This window comes from Chiloscyllium punctatum, chromosome 48, assembly GCF_047496795.1.
Source record: "Chiloscyllium punctatum isolate Juve2018m chromosome 48, sChiPun1.3, whole genome shotgun sequence".
NCBI lineage: Eukaryota > Metazoa > Chordata > Chondrichthyes > Orectolobiformes > Hemiscylliidae > Chiloscyllium > Chiloscyllium punctatum.
Genome location: NC_092786.1, coordinates 33,276,550 through 33,282,596, shown reverse-complemented (window position 1 = coordinate 33,282,596; position 6,047 = coordinate 33,276,550).

The following is a 6,047-nucleotide window of genomic DNA, read 5'->3' as shown; positions in this document are numbered from 1 at the left end:
TTGCATATCTTTTATTAGGACACAAATTTAAATAAAGTTACTTCCATGCTTATCAAAGTTAAAGCCATGCATGAGCACAATAGTTTTGGAAAAAGAAGGCTATTTGTTTGATATTAATCTATCTGGGCTAACCCTACATTCCCAATTATTGCCTTTAATTACATTTTTCATGATTCCAACGCTCTTTCCAGAAGACCATTCAAAACCTTGAACACATTTTATGTGGAGAATAGCCTCATAGTATTAATCATCAAATTCAACTTTGCTACTTTGAATTTATGTGTCTTTTGTTCTAACCTGTAGTATAATATCAGGTGATGCTCAGCATCAACATTTCCCATAACATTTTATTATCTGACTTTGTTGTCTAGAGGAATTAAGGGCTACGGGGAGAACGCTGGTAAGTGGAGCTGAAATGTGCGTCAGCCATGATTGAATGGCGGAGTGGACTCGATGGGCCGAATGGCCTTACTTCCACTCCTATGTCTTATGGTCTTATGGACTTACTTCTACTTTCTCACTATTTGGTTGCCTTCTTTCCAGGCTGACAACTTCAGTTGTCTCCAGACCTTTCTCATAACGTAGACCCAGATTATGAGGATTAACCTTGTCAGACTTCTGTGCATCATCTTCAATGTTTGAGTCTCTCCTATGTTTCTTAACAAACATAAATTCCCACAGTTGATCTGGCCAGATCACTAAATTGGCGCGGCACGGTGGCTCAGTGGTTAGCACTGCTACCTCACAGCACAGGGTCCCAGGTTAGATTCCAGCCTCGGGCAAGTGTCTGTGTGGAGTTTGCGCGTTCTTCCCGTGTCTGCGTGGGTTTTCTCCGGGTGCTCCGGTTTCCTCCCACAGTCCAAAAATGTGCAAGTCAGGTGAATTAGCCATGCTAAATTGTCCATAGTGTTAGGTGCATTAGTCAGAGGGAAATGGGTCTGGGTGGGATACTCTTCAGAGGGTCGGTGTGGACTGGTTGGGCCGAAGGGCCTGTTTCCACACTGTAGGGAATCTAATCTAAATTGATTAGGTATTCCAAAGAATTGAATAATCCTTTGACTTGTGGTCCAATGTTTTGGGCTATGTTGACTATTGTTGGACATATTGAGCTTATAGTTTACTATAGCCTTACACATTTTTGAATGTTAGCTATTTCAGCTCTGTTTGCTGCATACGCTTGTTTCCCTTTTTCCCTTTCAATGGTCTTACTTTACTTCTGTCTACATTAACTTTCACTTTCACATTTTGCTTACTTCATCCTATAATTCCTGAGAGAGGCACTTCATTTCCAAATTGGTATTACCTACAAATTTAATCAACTTGCATTAAGTAACAAATACTGGGCCATTGAAATAAATTATAAATACTATTGACTTCAATAATGAACCATTGAGCACCACATTCTATACTTCGGATCTGTATGTTAACCCTCAACCCGTGTCAACTGTTTCCCTACTCTTCAGTCACTTTTGTCTCCAGAGCCTAAGTCTTGAATGTCGCAGCATAAAGTTTAGTTAGTGACTTTTAAAACTTCATCATATGTCTTGCAGTACTTGCAAACCATCTCCTGTGTTTGATCTTCCTATCAATGCTGGGGTGGGCTTTTACTGTTGATTTTGACGGACAGATGAGCACAGGAACAATGCACTGCCAGCGAGGTTATTAATGTAAATGCAAAATATTTGTAACAGGTGGCAAGAGTTTCTACTTGCTGGTGCATTGGAAGTTTTGGGGGAAAGTGGAGTGTAGATTATGGTAGATTATGTGTTTCCCCACTCACTGTAGAATTGTAATTCCGTGCATTGCAATTTGTTGGTCCTAATCGGTTCCTTGTCCAGAATGCAGGTTTGACAGGAAGAAAGTACAATGAATAAGTTGCAGGTTTATATAGGTCTTGTTTGGAAATGTGAGACAAACCACCAACATGGGGTAGAACAGGTCTAAGTTTAGGAAGGTGTCCAGCACTGATATCTGGTGAAGGGGTGGAGGAGTTTCTCTTGTGGAGATTGGGTTGCAAAGCGAAATGATGCCAGGCTGACAAGCAACAAACGTGGAGGGGCTGACCTTCTTCTTGAACCTGTCCGCACTTCACTGTTGTTGCCCAGTTTCGAAGGCCCACATACATGAGGTGGCTCAGTGGTCAGCACTGCTGTTCCACAGCACCAGGGACCCGGGCTACTATCTGTGTGGACTCTGCACATTCACCCTGTGTCTGTGTGGATTTCCCCTGGGTGCTTCGCTTCCCTCCCACAGTCTAAAGATGGGCATGCTCATTGGATTAGCCATGGGAAATGCATGTGTACGGTGATAGGGTAGGGGGTGGGTTTGAACAGGTTGCTGTTTGGAGGGTCAGTATGGATCCGATAGGCCAGATGGCCTACTTCCACACTGTAGGGATTCTATACTTTTATGGTGCATTGCACTCTTTAGAGTGATGTCCTTTTATGGGAGCAATGCGGTAATGAATGAAATACCCAAACAATAGGCCACTGGCTATCTGCTCTATAGCACTCTAGGCACAGGATGTGTCTGGAGATTATTCTGTACTGTATATATTAGTTTACCTCAAATAAACCCACACAAAATTTCCAATTGAACATGAACCATGAATTTAATTTGTGTCACATTTAGGTAATACAAGAATATTCTTACATTGTGGGCCCTTTTTTTATTACATGGCTATTCATAGTTAAATCTGCAAAACAAGTTCAATCCGAGGTTTTCAGGCACATTAACATACTTAAAGTGCCAGCCTGAATCCTGAGAATGTCTGCCTATACCTCGTTCCACCTCACTTAAAGTTAGAAATTGGCAGTTGTCAATTTTAGTTGACCTGACACCTTCATTCAGGACCACTACTTTCTCAAGTTAAAATTCTTCCAGTACTTAATTTGTGTACCACCAGATAAAGAGAAGATTATTGTTTCCAAGTTAAGTCAGGGCTTCCCAAAGTGGACACCCCCAGAGTTCTGCAGCTACAACAACAACCATGGGGCACTGACCACATTATAACAGCTGTCCTCCTAGTCTAACAGGATCTTGCTCTCACAGTTACCCCACTTCACTTCCAGTTCTTACCAAAGGGCTGCAATAATTTTTAAGCCTCAATATGGCATCACAGTGGGAAAAGCTTAAGAAGCACCAGGTTGAATCTTATATTGTAGCCTATCCTGTGAAGCAATTAAATGTTAACTTGAATTTTTACAGCCACGACAGAAGTACTGAATTTGCTTGATACTTTAAGAGAGCATCTGCTATGTTTATTTATCATTGTAATCATACATTGTATTTTTGGTGAGCATACTTTGAGATTAGTAAAATATGCCAAAACATATTTTTTAAAATAAAGGTTTTGTGACCCAGTTGAGCAGACCAATGGTAGCAATGTGAGACACGTGGATCATCTTCTTCTGTTCTTACTCCAAAAGCACACTATCCTGACATGGAATTATATTGTTGCTCCTTTATTTATGCTGAATCAAAATCCTGTAACTCCATCTCGCACAGTACTGTAACAGTACCTACATCATGTGGACTGCAGTGACTCAAGAAGATAGCTCAACATTAACTTCTTGATGCTTGTTAAAGACAAGCAATAAATATTGGACTTGCCTGTGGAACCCATGTTCCATAAATGAATAAGAAAAAGCACTGCAATACAATTATTTTAATTGAATTTGTACAAAGGTTCTTGGAATACAGCAATTGCAATTTGCATATGTGGGTGGCATATGTACGTATTATTTATTAAAGCACATTTTTAAATCTCCCATCAGATATGCATCAAGGTAATTTTACAGAGCTAAGGCAATGCTCTTAATAATAGAGATTTCCTTATGTCACAAAATTGAGTAATTGATCTTCCCTGAAATTTCTAAAATCAAGTCGAAGAAAATTTATCTCTGAGTTAGTTTGAAAGTTGAAATCAAATTTCAATCTGAAAGGCATGTAGGGAAAAGTTGTGAGCTGTATTAATGTGCATAAAAAAGTTGTGCAATGTGTCAGTATTTCAAATGAATTCCTTCTTTGGAGACAAAAGGAAAAGATAATATTCCAACAGAACACAAATATAACAGCACCACTGAGAGCAATCATTGAAACATGATGCAAATACATTTTATTATTTAAATTATTAACCATTTGATTCTTTTGTAACATTTGTCTAATATACCTCAACTTGTCAGTCATGGACTAGGAATCAATAATACCATCAAACAAAGTGTAGTCTCACTGCTGTAGATGCCTGAACTCATCCACAAAATCCCTTCGACTGCGTATGTTCTCTAAACAGTCCGACAGTGAGGGCATAAAAATATTAATGCTTGTCAACCTGCTGGTTATAAATTTTATTTTTAAAACATTTTTTAATATGACTGTAAATTGATGTTTTTAAAAGGGCACTAGTTATCTTGCTAAAGGACTTTCCATTTTAATAGACCTGTTTCCTACCAGTAAACATAAATAATCTCAGCGTGAATATCATAGTCCATAAACTCATGTCTATGCATTCTGAAATTGTGCACAAAATCTTATTACAGGGGTTTCTCTATGTTCTAACATTGTGCTTTCATGTATTTGTATTCATCGAAGAACAAAGAAAATGACAGTACAGGAACAGGCCCTTTGGCTTTCCAAACCTGCGCCAATCCAGATCCTCTATTGAAACCTGTTGCCTATTTTCAAAGGGTCTGTATCCCTCTGCTCCCTGCCCATTCATGTATCTATCTAGATACATCTTAAATGATGCTATCGTGCCCACCCCTACCACCTCCATAGGTAATACATTCCAAGCACCCACCACCCTCTGTGTAAAGAACCTTCCATGCATATCTCCCTTAAATTTTTCCCCTCTCACTTTGAGCTCATGACCCCTAAAAATTGAGTCCCCCACTCTGGGAAATAGCTTCTTGCTATCCATTCTGTCTATGCCTCTCGTGATTTTGTAGATCTCAGACCTCCTCAAGCTCCATCTTTCTAATGAAAATAATCCTAATCTACTCAACCTCTCTTCACAGCTAGCACCTCCATACCAGGCAACATCTTTGTGAACCTCCTCTGCACCCTTTCTAAAACATCCACATCCTTTTGATAATTTGGTGACCAAAACTGTATGCAGTATTTCAAATGTGGCTGAACCAAAGTCTTATACAACTGTAAAATGACCTGCCAATTCTTATACTCAATACCCCATCCGATGAAGGAAAGCATGCCGTATGCCTTCTTGGCCACTCTATTAACTTGCATTGCCACTGTCAGGGAACAATGGACCTGAACACCCAGGTCTCCCTGTACATCAATTTTCCCCAGGACTTTTCCATTTACCGTATAGTGTGCTTTGACTTGGATCTTTCAGAATGCATCACCTCACATTTGCCCAGATTGAGCTCCATCTGGCATTTCTCTGCCAACTCTCCAATCTATATGTATTCTGCTGCACTCTCTGACAGTCCCCTTCACTATCTCCTACTCCAGCAATCTTAGTGTCATCTGCAAACTTGCTAATCAAACCACTTATGTCTTCCTCTAGATCATTTAGGTACATCATAAACAATAGTGGTCCCAACACAGTTCCCTGTGGAGCACCATTGGTCGCAGGTCTCCATTTTGAGAAACTCCCTTCCACTTCTACTCTCTGTCTCCTGCTGCCCAGCCAGTTCTCTATCCATCTAGCTAGTACATCCTGGACCCCATGCGTCTTCACTTTCTCCATCAGCCTACCATGGGGAACCTTATCAAATGCCTTACTAAAGTCCATGTATATGACATCTACAGCCCTTCCCTCATCAATTAAGGTTATCACTTCCTCAAAGTGTTCCAATAAGTTGGTAAGACCACATCGCTGATCACTTAGAAGCCCATTTTCTTCGAAATGTAAATAGGTCCTATCCATCAGTATCTTCTCCAGCAGATTCCCTATCACTGACATCAGGCTCACCGGTCTGTAATTACCTGGATCATCCCTGCCCACCTTCTTAAACAAGGGAACTACATTAGCAATTCTCCAGTCCTCCAGGACCTCACCCGTATTCAAGAATGCTGCAAAGATA